Below are 14,660 nucleotides of genomic sequence, written 5' to 3'. Positions count from 1 at the left end.
CGTGCCAAGGCCCTATGAGCCCATTGCTCCCGAAGCAATGAATAACCCGACAAGATGACAACATATAAATTGGGATCAAATAGGCTACAACTTTATTGATTACAGATGTGAATGGTTTGGCTTAGGCACAGGATATAGCTATTTCCCATTCCAGCCCACCTGCTGAGAGTGTATCTGAGAGTAAACCACATCCCCCAAGAGCAGACCCATGAGACACCTATTGGCCGGTTGGGCCCACCCTCCAAGCATGTCTTGCACCTGTGCCTGCCTACAATTGGTCAATCCGCAGGCAGGCTGCAATCCCCATGGCTGTGGCTCGGGCTAGGCTCAATATCACCTGTCTAAGGTAAGTGGACTTGTCAATCACTGTGGTTTGTCCTAAGCATTCCTGATGCATGTTAGTCTATCATTAAAAATACAAAAAAACAACAACAGCAATGTTATGGTAAAAACCTGTTTGTGATGGTCATTGTCAAATTTAGGCCATTGTCAACTTTCCTTGATGTTTCTAGTTCCCACAATGCAAGTAGCAAAACACATTTATTATTTTGCTGTTTCACGTTAGCTAGAAAAACAAACCTTGAAAAGTGTTTGTACTGGATGGAGACATGATGGCTTCAGAATATTATAATGCTCACTTAACAGTATTTGCAGAATAACTGCCAGAAGGTTCAGGGTTGTTCTGATTTAAGATACTTTGGGGAATGTCTTTTTATGAAAAGTAAAACCTGAGCTGCAAAGTTAAGAACTAACTTTGCAGATTGGAATCAGTAGAGAACACTTTTTGTGTGTATTTGCATTGTAATTGGAAACTGTTGCCTTTCTGTATTGATGATAATTAATGCCTAAAATATGAATATGCTCAGTAATATATTTATTCCCGTGTAATTTTTCTTAGATGATGAAAAATAACTGCCAAAGACATCTCTTGAGATCAGTAACTTTCTTCCCTAGAAAATTGACAACAGCAGGCTTAATTATCTTTGTGTTTTCCAGCGGGACGGAGTGGTTTTACTTGATATTTTATCAACATTTGTTGACTATTTTTTTTAAAAAAAACTTTGGATTTAATTTTAATCCTGTAATTATAAAGTTTTAGAATGGAAGCACTAGATCAGGCCTGCACAACTTTCATTTTGCCAGAAGCCTAGATTACTTCACTAGCTATGCACTGCTGCTTACCATAGACTCTCCTGTTTTGCTCAGGACTCCAAAAAGGCTGCCAAACACATGGTCTTCCATAAAATAATGGCCTATATACCACATAACGGCCCCCAGATTACAGCAGGCATTCATGCTCAGCTATGCCCAAATAAATTACATTGTCCTATCTAGGTTTACATCCTGATTCAGATCAGGATGCCAAAGCACAGGAGCAGATTTAAGTGTATATTCCTCGCTGGATAGAAATCTGTAGCTGCAGCGTTGGTGTCAGGCAGACCCCTTTGAGGAAGGCATTCCTTAACCAAGATGCCATGGCTGATATAGCCTCCCCCTTGCAGATTGTCTTTATACTGTACTTTTGATGGAAAAGGCTTACAGAAAAACGCCTTGGCAGATGGCCATACAGAACAGCTAAGTTGATAAGGGAATAAGTGTGCACACTTTTTTTCTGTTTTTGCATATTTTTATTTATTTTCAGGAATAAGATCTAGGTGCAGAATAATAAAAATGTCTCCAACAGTACATATGTTTGCCATTTTTGAGTCAGTAACAGTTATTGAAAAGTTTGATGAATTAAATACATCAACTAACAACAGAAGAAATAATTACCGGTATTTATCCCGCCCTCACTAGACCCCTGCAAATGAAATTATTTTTTTGTTAGCAATCCACACACAGTGCAACCTCCACCTTAGCAAAACTCCATTACAAGTAGGAGAATAGAATTGTAGAGTTGGAAGGGACCTCGAGGGTCATCTAGTCCAACTTCCTGCAGTGTAGGACTCTTTCAAACTCACAAGCCTGAAATTACAAGTCTCATGCTTCTCCCACTATGCCACTGCTTCTACTTCCCAATCACTTAACCATAACTGATCACCAAGAGGATTTTTGTGAGTTATTTACAGGTACAAGGTTGTCAAACCAATGATGCATGTGTGCTAGATAGGAAAATGATAGGAGCTGAAGTTGTTTTCTGCTGCTCCAGAGAAGCGGACACGGGGCAATGGATTCAAACTACAAGAAAGAAGATTCCACCTAAACATTAGGAAGAACTTCCTGACAGTGAGAGCTGTTCGGCAGTGGAATTTGCTACCAAGGGGTGTGGTGGAGTCTCCTTCTTTGGAGGTCTGTAAGCAGAGGCTTGACAGCCATCTCAGGAATGCTTTGATGGTGTTTCCTGCTTGGCAGGGGGTTGGACTGGATGGCCCTTGTGGTCTCTTCCAACTCTATGATTCTATGATTCTAAGTTCACTGAGCTAGAGAGAACCCTGTGAGCCACTCCCTTCAGATGAAGTACCTCGGTTTTTGATCATCTCAGAAGTTGAACATTTTGGCTTTCGAATGTCGAAAACCTGGAAGGAACTGCTTTGATTTTTGAACACTTTTTGGTAGCCAAACATGCCACGTTGCTACTGCATTGAATATTCTGGACATGGACTTCCTGTTTCCTGCCGAGGGAAATGGCTGGCCTCCCATGAGATTGGACCCCCAGTCGTGCCAGAAATTCGGGGCTAATGTGAGGGTAATTAGTCCAGCCAACCCCTCCAGGGTAGGAGTGGGCTGTCTCGCCCGCAGACCGTCCGTTATCTGTCACCCGCAACAAGATGTGGGGGCAGAGGAAACCGGGTGCCGAGCCTGGCATGGAAGACTGGGAACTCTCTGGAGTCAATCTCTTGGGCAGGGACACCTGTTTTCTAAAAATAAACAAGATTTGGACTTTAAAAAAGGCGTGTTCTGGACTGAAGGAGATAAAAGAAACAATCTGCTGAACTGCACAGTCGCTGGAGCCCAAGCTTTGGACTTCAATGGATTCTCATTCTGGTATTTTGATTTACAGAGGTGATCAGTATATTCCTCTCTTATGTCTACATTTGCTTTTATATGCCAAACCTCACTAACAAAGAACTATTTTTTAAATGGAGTACAGGTGGACCTCTATCAACAATTACCTACTTAGCTGCACAGCCCCCGTTTGATGTTTTAATTGGACTTGACAAAAGATAAAGGAGCGGACAAAATGGCGTTCGTTAGTTGTGACGCAGAAGGAGGGAAAAGCGAATCCCTCCCTTCTTTAAGGGAGTGGGAAACATTTGTTGGACTGCAACCGTTGGACTATAATTTGGGAAATACTTCACAATATACAGTGCATTTGTTTGCATGGTTTTTTTTAATTATGAAAGGTGAAAGAGAAGGTGAAGCTGGTGTCTAGCAGCCCCCCCCCATAGGACCCAGAGGGAGGGGATATTCGTGGATCCTGGAAAACCTGATTAATCGCCAAATGATTTCTAACTGTGAATTATATCCTATGGCTTTCATTAATACATAAACTTTTGAACAGTATGTTAAACAATGTGGGAGTTCGTTGTGTCATTAAACTTCAAACAAAGTAGGCTTGGACAACAGCCCAGACAAGAGGATGGACTAGGAGGAGAGCTGCGCTGAGAAATTTACAATGAACAAAAACATAAATTGAACTGTACCCGGTAGATGAATGGATATATGCTTGTCTAACATGATTGATCGCATACCAGGGACTGAGAGATTTTGAGAGTTTAGGATCGGAATTTGGAAATTAAGAGAACAACAACAAGAAAGCAGAAATATAACTATGTGAGATAATTTCTTCAGAGGTCCAGAACATGGGAAGTCCATTTGAAATTTAATAAACTGGAATGTAATTTGGCTTTCTCTCTCTTTTTTTTCTTTCTGTTTGATGATTTGATTTGATTTGTAATTAATTGGAATGTTTTTAAAGGAAAATTAATAAAAAAATATTTAAAGGTAAAGGGACCCCTGACCATTAGGTCCAGTCGTGTCTGACTCTGGGGTTATGGCGCTCATCTTGCGTTACTGGCCGAGGGAGCAGGTGTACAGCTTCCGGGTTATGTGGCCAGCATGACAAAGCTGCTTCTGGTGAACCAGCGCAGCACACGGAAACGCCGTTTACCTTCCCGCCGGAGCGGTACCTATTTATCTACTTCCACTTTGAGGTGCTTTCAAACTGCTAGGTGGGCAGGAGCAGGGACCTAGCAACGGGAGCTCACCCCGTCGCGGGGATTCAAACCGCCGACCTTCTCATCAGCAAGCCCTAGGCTCTGTGGTTTAACCCACAGCACCACCATTATTTACCCAACCCCGAAAAAAGTTTTCCAGATGTAAATGCTTCCTGATAGGCATGATTTGGTTTTCTAACATTTTGGAAGTCGAACGTTCTTCCAGAACAGATTACGTTCGAAAACCGAGGTACCACTGTATACAGCTTACAGAACTGCAAAAAGACACTGTAAATATGCATTTATTTATTTATTTATTTATTTATTTATCAAACGTGTTTACAGTGGTACCTCGGTTTAATAAATATATTAAGTAAAACAACCCCTGCCCCCACAGCCATATAAAACACCAGAATCCATTTGAACCACCATGAAATGATGCAAATTACCTCAGCCATTTACGATAGAGCACAACATCAAGGTCATTCAGGTCTGACACTTTTCACTTGAGTAGTACAAAAGGCTTAGAAAAAGACGTATGTTTTCTACTCCTAAGAAACAACATGGCCATGGTGACAGGTTGATCTCCCTCAATCTAGTGGAGGACTTTTCCATTTCCCCTTGCTATCGTGCCCTCATGCCCAGAACTCCTGCATAGTCAGATCTTTCTACTCTTTCTTTAAATCCCTCCTCAGAGCCCATCTTTTCCACGATCCTTGTAGCATAACCCCCATCACAATGAGGCCCATATTTGCATAAACTCCATTTGCTCACATTGTCACTTACACCTCCGATTTCTCTGTTGTTTCCATTGCCTCTCTTCTTCCTCTGTAGCTTTTCTGTGCAGGCTAAATTTAGACTCAGGGACCTGAACTAAATTTACAAAACTATCACCACCACTATACTACTGTACTGTTGTTTTATTAGACCCCCCTAATGACTGGACCCCCTTCTAATTCCTGGAATAGCCAGGCTAGCTTCCTGTTGAGGTGATAGCCTAGATCAGTGATGGCCAAACTTGGCTCTCCAGCTGTTTTGGGACTACAATTCCCACTATCCCTGACCACTGGTCCTGTTGGCTAGGGATGATGGGAGTTGTAGTCCCAAAACAGCTGGAGGTCCAAGTTTGGCCATCACTGGCCTAGATAATGGGCCATTAAGGGAGCAAAGAAAGTGGTTCAGCGCCATATGGCAACAGGCTGGTAGTTAAAAGGAAAGGCCAGAGTTGAGAGTTGAGTTATAGAAGTGGAAGGCAAAGAAGCATCAGGCTGGGAAGCTTGATTTCTGTATGAATCCAAGGTTGTAGCTTTGGAAGAAGCAAGGCCCTCTTGGGGTGTTAATGCTGTGAACCCCTCCATCAGAGGCTCAGGTTGTATATATTTGTAAATGAACCATAACACAAAGTCACTACAGCCTGCTCTGTCCCTCATTGCAAAAGAAACATGAACCCTGGGTAAGCGCCTGGAAGCCCTGGAATCTCGCACCACTTGGAGATTGGGGTGGTGCGCAACAGGACCATTATACTACAGTACCACTTACTTGTTTGCTATCAGTGTTCATAGGTTATGAAGCCTCCTCTTCTTCACGTTTGAGTTTAGAGCCCAGGCTTCAAAAACAGACTTTGAGGCTGACCAGTGGCTTAAATTTACCCCTTGGTTGCATGGCATTAATTAAGTGGACTTTTTATTATTATTATTTTTTAAAAAAAAACTTTTGCACTTGCTTTGAACAGTACTCCTGGCACCAGGAGTTAATGGGACAGAACAAGATGGATCTCAGCGTTTGCCTCTACTGTAGCAGTTTACAGACCATTAATATATTGTCACAGTACACTGTCAATGTAACTTTTGTCTGCAAACACATCCTTCTGAAAGTAATGAGTTTTTTATGAAAGGAACTGTAATTTTCCACAGGAGGTTGGTAAGCATAAATCAGTAGACCTGCATATTAAGCATCAATTCTTCCCACTTGCTTAGTCACCATATGGTGCTGTAAACTGTGCTGAAAGATAATCTCTTTATTCTTGACAGTGTGTTTTTTTAAAAAAAAAATCAGGTGCATCTTAGGCTGCTTTGTTAAACATTATCTGCATCAAAGGTTGCATGCTAGGAATGCTGGTATTTGATGGTTTTCCCCTTTAGGTGAGGAGAGGAAAAATAGACCACAGTCCACTTATGACATAAGTAGCCTATTGTGCAAAGGCGAAATTTACATTCATTGCTCTGGCCACTTTTGCCACTGGCCCCACCCACCACTATGTAAGCATCAAATCCAAACAACTGTTAAAACAGTCACTAAAATGCAATAGACATCTGAACAGCCTTTTACCTCATCTCTCTGCTCTTATATCCCAACACACCTGTGGTCTAAGCATGTCCAGTTTCACCTCAGCAGTCTGAAGGTTCGCTGCTCCCTGAAACGTCTCTCCCCTCCCCTTTCTCCATTTCTGCTCCTTACACTTCACAGGCTGCCACCATCTCTCTTACTTCCTTCAAATTCCTCCCCACAATTCACTTTTTCCAGGAAGCATTTGGAACCACTCCATCTTCACAGACCTGGTGGCCTCCATTTAAGGGGAGAAAGCAGAGTGGAGTGCTGACTGGAGCAGATGGGAGTTGTAGCACCAAACACCTGATGGATGGAAAGTGGGAAAGGGGGCCATGCTACGTAGGCCAGGTGGCATTGCATGGGGAGGGCCAGAGGGGTGGTGGCCCAGGGAGCATTGGGGGGGTGCATTTTGCTCCTTGCCACCCTGTCAGCCCTGCATTGCTGTGCCCCTGCCCGCCTGTGGCCGTTGGCAGGCACAACAGAAATACACCCAAGGGGCACACTCATGCCCCACGCCACTTTACGAGGCTGCGCGAGTGTCATGAACTGGTAGGACTAAGAGGATTCTGGAGAGGGGCGCAGCTGGGAGTGGGTCACACAGGAGCAAGCTGGGGATGGGAAAGGAGAGGTTGTTGTAGGTACTACTCACTGGGTGACAGAGGATGGCCGGGGCACTCCAGGAAGCATAGGCAGGCCAGGGCCTGCAGCCTAGTTCCTAGGTGAGGAAGGAGGCAAGCTGAGAGCAGGTGAGGGTCACAGGCCTCATCAAGCCCAGATGCTGCAATCAGCAGGCACAGTGTCAGACGGCAGCAGAGCTGAGGTGCTGTATCTGCTCAACTGCCCATACTGAGGGACCTTGCCTGGGATTCTCCTTGGACCTTCATGGCTTTCTACTTTGGGATTGTTTCCAGACTGTATCCTGACTGCTGAACTTCTACCTTGGCTTACTTGGACTGAATCTGGACTGCGTTTCCTGATCTTTGGAATTTGCTTGGAACTTCATCTTGGCACACTGTCTGTCTGCCAGGTGGGCCAGGGGATCAGGACAGTGAGGAGGTTGCAACAGTCTCGTGCCCTGAAGAGGAAGGGCCTGCGCCTCTTCATGCAGCCCTGCAGTATTGCAAAGCAGCGTGGGGCTGGCAGGCCTGTGTGTGTGTGTTCTTTGCACCCGCCACGGGCTGTGCAGCCCCACTAGGCTCTGGTGGGCAGGGTGTCCGTGGCAAGGGCTGAGCGCAGGCTCCATTAACCCTCTGCCCCTGGGGGCATGCGCCTGCCTCAGGCGCCAGCAGCACATGCTACGCCCCTGCATAGACCTATCGCAGCTAAGCTGAAGTATGTGCAGTTGAAACTCATCCCCTGATGATCTTGCCTCTATTTCCTTCCTCTTCCTTGGTTCTTAGGTAGCACCAAATCAATACATGCACCAAATAATGGCCATTTCAAATTTGCACCCCCCCTCCCCCCACAAAAACCCCCACCACAGGTTGCAGAAAACATTTAAGAAGAGCAAGCCAGATGAGCCTCTCTCAGGGAGTTCCCTGGCACCTCCTCATAACCATCAAGCAGAAATATGCCCTCCACACAAACACACATTTCACCTTATTTTCCTTCGATTTCAGTTATATATATTTTTAGACGAGGCCTACTGAGCATATTGGGTGATTTCTGTGTAGGCAGAAGTCGGTGGTGTTTGAGGAGACTGAGGAGGTGCAGGCCAAAAATATTCCTCAGGCTTTTGGCACGCTAAATCCAGCTCTCCAATGCTTTGCTTTATGCAGTCTAGAGCAGAAGGTCTGGTGTTTCCTTCCACATGTTATGTGTGGCTGTGAAGCCGATGACTGTGGTGCTTGTTTTTAGCCAGCCACTGATGCATAACACACTTTAATTAAAAAGATAAGAGCGGTGTCATTTTCTCATGCAAATTGCTGTTTCTGAGGGAACCCAGTGAACAAAGCCTGCATAAACGCAAGTCTCTAGCTCCCTGAGGTAGATTTTCAAAGAATGGGCACCCCTTCAGAGGAACACTGCTAGGCTTCCAACCCTTTCACCATACATCTTCTAAAAGGTGCTCCCAAGAAAACAATCACTTTCCATTATCCGTAAGTTAACAGGGTGACAGCAGTAGCTTGCCTACACAGTTCTATTCTCCTAAAAACCAACACATCAAATGCATAAATCTCCATTTTTGTTCTGGAGACAAAGGACCAGTAAATGTCCAAGCAGTAGTGTAGGAAGGGGGCGGGGCCCCCCGTGGCACTTACCTTTGGGGGCAACATACTGTACTGGAGCCCAGGGTGGTGTGCAAGCCGAGGCATCCCAGAGTCCAGCGCACTGCTCCCAAAAGCAGCATGTTCGAACCACCACATCTCTCCCAGGTGCCCTTCAGCTGGAGGACGTCTGGGATTGATGCGGCAGCTTGGGCAGCCCCCATGCTGCTTTTTTCAGCAACCTTTTTCAGCCATAGACCAGACTATATTTTGGAGGGGGGGGGAATGAACGAATTCCTATGCCCCGCAAATAAACCAGAGATGTATTTTAAATAAAAGGACACATTCTACTCATGTAAAAACATGCTAATTCCTGGACCGTCTGCAGGCCAGATTTAGAAGGCGATTGGGCCGGATCCAGCCCCTGGGCCTTAGGTTGCCTACCCCTGGTGTAGGGCCTCTGCCCGCCGCCTCCCTCTCAGCTGCTCTCCAGCAGGATCGTGCTTGGGAGTGATGCAGCAGCTTAGGCAACAGCCCTGCGCTGCTTTTGGGGGGCTAGCACACCACGCTGCCCTCAACTTCCCCCCCCCTTTTAAAGGGAAATTCCTCGCAAGAAAAGGGAAAAGTTGACAGCTATGGATATCTGTTGAGGACACCTGAGCACAACAACATCACCATTTCATTGCCAGCAGCCCCCTGTACCAAAGGAAAGAAAATTATTTCCACTTATTGCCACAGGCCCAAGGCATACATGTATGCATTGAGGGAGATACTATCCCAAGGTCTCTCTCCACGGTAAATGTAGAGGATTGCCTAGGAGATGGCAATTATGGTATATATAGATTGGGGGGGGGGACCCCCTAAACCCTAGAAATTAATAAATGGTGTGATTTTAGATTTGGGTTATGAAAGGAGAAATACAAGCTGCAGAGGACTAGCCTGTGCAAAATGACCCTGACCATCAGCAATTCAAGAGAACTGCCCTCCCCACTACCCTGTGGTGAAAACAGAGATAGGGGTTTGGGAGGTTTCCAGGGTAACTGGGTGTGAGTTGGCAGGAAAGGAGAGTTTTGAGCAGGGACTGCTGTGAAGAAGAAGCAGGAAGATAGCCTAGAATCTATCTTGGGCAGGCTCCAGGGCTGCATTGCTGTGGGGAAGTTTTTTAATGTTTGAAGTTTTATTCTGTTTTTTTATGTTCTGTTGAAAGCTGCCCAGAGTGGCTAAGGAAACATAGCCAGATGCATGGGGTAGAACTAACTAACTAACTAACTAACTAACTAACTAACTAACTAACTAAATAATTACAAGCCCCTCTTGAACGACCATTCTGTAAGATCTGGACTCCATGCAGCCTGAATGTGTAAATAGGTGAATAAACCATATTTATTAAAGCTACAACAGTCTCTGCCGTGTCTCAATTCTCCAAAGGTACACAGACCTTGGGTGAGTGCCTGGAACCCCATGGGCTTTTGCCACTGCTCTGCATGGAAGAAAAAGAGGGAAGCACCCAACTTTTAAACACTGGTGTCAGGAGCGGGATCTGTGTTTCCTGGAGGGAAGGACTAGGAGCAACGTGTGCCTGAAGTTGAAAATGGAGGGCGAAACAGCAACATTTTTTGAGCAGTCCATGTTGATGCTGGAGCAGCACCAGAAGCAGGTACAGGCAGTGAAGTAACCAAAGGCTGGAGCAGCTTCTGCAACTGTACCAACGGCTGAGACAGCTTTTCAATAGAACTGATGAACCACAACCAAAGTGGGTGAGCAGAGCAAGAGGCTTCCTTGGGGAGCAAAGTGTGACTCTAAGACCGGAGCCAGCAGTGGAAGAAAAAGGAGAAAATGGAGGTGTCAGGGACCCTGCCAGAGGAACCAGTGCTTGAGGAGGTACCAGAAAGAGGGGAGCAGATGGGTCCTTCTGATTTGGAAACTGTTCCTTGGAGAGTTGGAGGAGAAGCCAGCATCTACAGAAAAGGCAGCAGTTTCCTGTGTCCCCAAGGAGAAGACAGTGGTTCCCTGTGTGCCAGGGAAACGGTGCCTTCTTCAACGGAGGAAAACACCAACATCACCAGGGGAATAGCTGGCTCCTGTGGGATTTCCCCTAGTGGAAGACGGTGCCCAGGAGCAGCATGAGGCTTAGGTGTGCCTGCAGAAGTGGGCGAGGCACCCAACTTTTGTAACAATATTTATATCAGGCATTTAAAAAATTAAATACATACTCCAGAGGTTTTGCACAATACCCCTTTATCACTCTTACACTCACCCTTCTGCAATAATATAATAATAATAATTTATTATTTATACCCCGCCCATCTGGCCGGGTCTCCCCAGCCACTCTGGGCGGCCTCCAACAAATATTAAAATACAATACAGAGTCACAAATTAAAAACTTCCCTAAACAGGGCTGCCTTTAGGTGTTTTCTGAATGTCAGGTAGTTGTTTATTCCCTTGACTATTTCCCTTGGTGAATTTGTCCCTTGACTATTCCCTTGAGCAAGACTCAGTATTAGATAGATAGATAGATAGATAGATAGATAGATCAGGGGCGGAGGGAGCCAATCTGCTGCCCAGGGCGGCAAACTTGAAAGGCACCCCTCCCTGCGCGCGCATCGTGATGTCACGACGCGTGTGCAGCCTCCTGGGTGGACTGCGCATGTGTGGACATGCGCAGTCCACCCAGGATGGCGGGCGCGATCGCCGTTAACACTTCTGACCGCGCCGCGCTGCATTTTAAGGCTGCAGCGGGTGAACAGCAGCACAGATGCTGTGCTGCTGTTTGCGTGTTGCAGCCTTTTAAAAGTTGCCGCGCTCGATCGCGGGGGTGGGGCCTGCCCCCAGAGTGTCACCCTCTCCAGAGCGGTACCCGGGGAGGACCGCCCCCCACTCCGCCCCTGAGATAGATGATAGATAGATGATAGATAGATTAGATAGATACAGATAGATAGATGAGATATATGGTAGGTAGGTAGGTAGGTAGGTAGGTAGGTAGGTAGGTAGGTAGATGATATAGATAGGAGGTTAATATTAACAACCTACTAAAAGCCTAAGCCTCCATTTTGCCTGTTGTGTTGTGGTACCTGGTACCTGGCTGGATGAGGCTGGAAACACTTACTCATCCTGGGGTTCTTTTTATCATTAGTTTTTAAAAAGGCAGGTTCTGTGTGCACAGACACCTTTATGCAGGCTTTGGAGGGCACAGGTGGAGAGGAGGGGCAAAAGACACGCAGAGCCCAGATACATTCCACGAAACTCCAGCAACTGATGTAGACGGCTGCCAGCAGCATAACAATGAATATTAGGAATGAACAAAACAGGAATATGTGGAAGCTCACATGCCAAACGCATGTAACAGAAAACTCAGAACCTGTCTGGGACCATTCCAAGGAAGAATTAGACCTAGCTCAGAGGCTTGGGTGAATAAATGGTATATCACCTTGCCTGTTTTCTCCTCTTTCTACAGTAATTCATAATGAAATTATATATAGGGAGTAAAATGTTGTTCTTCCTAAGTAAAGGCTTCTGTCTGCAATCAAGACTTTGTGCTTTTTCTCATCTTGAGTAACATCTACAAAATTTAAAGCACAATATGTTTTAAATATTGATTTGTGGGATTCATCCCATCTGACCTAGATTACTGCTAGCAGGTTTTTAAAGTGGGAATCAGAGATTTCCATCTGGAATCTAATTTAAACACTGCTGGAGGCAAATTAGACAATTCTCATCCCACTGTCTCTAAGTGTTAACTGCATGATATAAGTCAGTGGCACTCTCAACCCCCTTTTTTCAACATACCCCAGGGGTCTAAGAAAGATACGCAAATAATGGAGCTCTATAAATGTAAAGAGGAATTAAAAGTGCATCTGTACAGCATCTATAAATCTTTAGAGTCCAACAAAATGAGCAGCTGTTTTATATATTCTGGAGAGATTTTGAATGGCTTTGTTAAAGCATGCATTCAACAGGGAATCGCCAACTAGCCTCCTGCTGGCTGGGACCTGGCCCATCAAACACAAAAAATGAAACTAATTTCATGTTAGAATTGTATTTGAGCTTGCATACAATGCCCTGGCCTAGCCACGCTAACGTATTTATCCCATTATTATTATTATGCCAAAACATTTCAGTGTCATTACTAATGGGCACCATAACTTTACCTTTTACCTTTACTAATGGGCACAAACTTTCCCCCTGTTATTTGGAAGAGTGTTTTAATGTTATTGTTTCCCAGCACAATCCTATCCCCTTTATAATGGAGGTGGGGTGTGTGTGTTGAACTGTGCATAGTTTTGCTTTCCTTCTCACCTCTATAAGCAGATCACCCATGTGCAGTCAGATGCACTATGAAAGGTAAACATCTTCACCACCAACAAAATCTGAGTCTGTGCTTCCAGCAGACCAATTTTATCATTTGTGACCTCTATTGTGAAAACAGACCATTCCTGTTTCTGAAATGAAGACTATATATGTCAATATTCATTAGTGTGGAGAATATGAAATAGTTCGCACCTGGGCTTTTTTTCAGCCAGAACTCACCAGAACTCTGTTCCGGCCCCTCTCAGGTGGGCACTGTTGCCATTATAAGCAAATAAGAAAGATGTTCATGGTGAGTTCCGGCCCTCCCCCAGAAAAATAGCACTGCAACATTTTAATGAGCTTTAACCTTTTGCTATGATGCTTCCCTTAAACTTTAGTGTAATTACTTTATAGTCAGGAGCTGCTACCTTCCCCTTATTCCCACTTGGCTAAATTGCTTGATTTAGAATTGCAACCACATTTCTGCAGTTTTGAGTCGTTGCTTCTTTCTCGAATAATGAACCTTCAAATATCATCCCAGAATTTAACTGGCTAACTATATAGAAAGAGATTTTCAAAAAGCTTATTAATTGAGGAGAATGGATTTGTATAAATGCTGGCAGATGATCAGCTGCTACTTAACTTGTTTGTTAATATCTTCTTTAATTAATCATTTCCATCACAAACTTAAATCTGCTGAGCGGAACACTCCTATGATCCTGAAATCCCAGCCATACTACTAACCTCAGCGTAACTTAGTTCTGAGACTGTGACTGGTAGCAACCTGTTGTTTCAATGTGTGCCCTTAGGACAGTATTTTTTTTTAATTAAGTGGCCTCTTTCCATAGTTCCTATCACCAGAGTTCTCCTACGTGTGCTCAGTGGCGTAGGAAGCCGCTCAGGCACCCGGAGTGGCACACATGCTAGCGTCCCAGGGGGTGATGTCATCCCCCTTCAGGGATGACACCCGGGGTGGACCGCACCCACAGCACCCCCTTCCTCTGTCAGTGCCTGGGAGCACCAAGGGGCAGGAAAGCTGCTGCCGACCCCTCCACTCCACCCCTGGGTCAGACCTCGGCAGCTCCCTCGTGTGCAGCTCAGCCAAGGAGAGGAGCGATAGCACTGCCACTGACTCTAACTTGGGAGCGGAGCTGCAGCTGGCTTTGACAGCACCCTCGCATGCCAGAGCCAGACTCTGGTAGGAGCCTGTTTTGGGGGCAACTAGTCACCCCCCTCCAAAAAATGTGCCCAGGGCAACTGCCCCCTTAAACCCCCCACCCACTACATGACTGTATACAGCGCAAGGTTATGGCTCTCACCATAGGTACAATCTCCTAGGGGCTGAGCCCCCTTCATCCCCCCTGAATAAAATATTTGAGTGCCAGAGCCCCCCCCCCTCCAAAATTAATGCATACCCTGCAAGCTGAGTGCCTCTCATTGCTCTCTGCTTAGAGCAGCCAAGAGGTTCATGCTGCTTGGCTCCACAAGAGTTAACAGCAGCAAAAGAGCTGTGTATTTCTAGAGAAAAAGGGAAGGCTAGGAGAGAGGAGTTGCTGTTTCCCTGCTTCCTAGCTCCGCTTCTGTTACTGGAGAAGAGTGTTGCCCTTGTAGAACTTCACCAGGAGGAGGATGGGGACGAATCTTGGAATACAGTTGATTCTGCCTCTCATTGGCTCTGGCG

This window comes from Lacerta agilis, chromosome 10 (genome assembly GCF_009819535.1).
Source record: "Lacerta agilis isolate rLacAgi1 chromosome 10, rLacAgi1.pri, whole genome shotgun sequence".
Classification (NCBI taxonomy): Eukaryota; Metazoa; Chordata; class Lepidosauria; order Squamata; family Lacertidae; genus Lacerta; species Lacerta agilis.
This window is presented reverse-complemented; position numbering follows the sequence as displayed.